This window comes from Sphaeroforma arctica, assembly GCF_001186125.1.
Source record: "Sphaeroforma arctica JP610 unplaced genomic scaffold supercont1.2315, whole genome shotgun sequence".
Classification (NCBI taxonomy): domain Eukaryota; class Ichthyosporea; order Ichthyophonida; genus Sphaeroforma; species Sphaeroforma arctica.
In genome coordinates, this window is record NW_014038243.1 from 3,314 (window position 1) to 3,901 (window position 588).

Consider the following 588-nt stretch of genomic DNA (forward strand, 5'->3'; position numbering starts at 1 on the left):
ACAGCATGTTTTCTCTCGTGCGCCTTGGACATACGCGAAAAAGTGCGATGCTGCCACTTGAAAGTGTGCGCAACATCAAGCACGTATACAGGGCTGTATCCAGTGTATCCAGTACAACTATACGACAACAAGCATACACTCATACTCGAACAAACGTACGCACAATAACAAGTAATACGCACGTGGATGAAAAGTATACTACAGACGCAGCACACCATGCTCACAAAGATGAGAGACACTCCGTAACACTTAATCCTGGGTCACGGATACCTAAACTGCATAGCGAGCCCCCTCAACCCTCGACCAAACCAGATGTGGTTTCATTGCTCGAACTTGAACGGTTGGACACATGTTTATACAGATCTCTGCACGTGGATAAACTTTGGCAACCCCCCGGGTCTAAGGGGATGTACGGAGGGCAAATAGTTGGCCAAGCGGTCACGGCGGCCAGAGAGACATTGTACGTGTGGGGCATAATAAGACGATGTATATAGAAGACAATCTCGCGAGAATCAAACGAATTTAACATAGATGTTTATATATACATATATATATATATATATGTATACATTATTCTTTATATATATA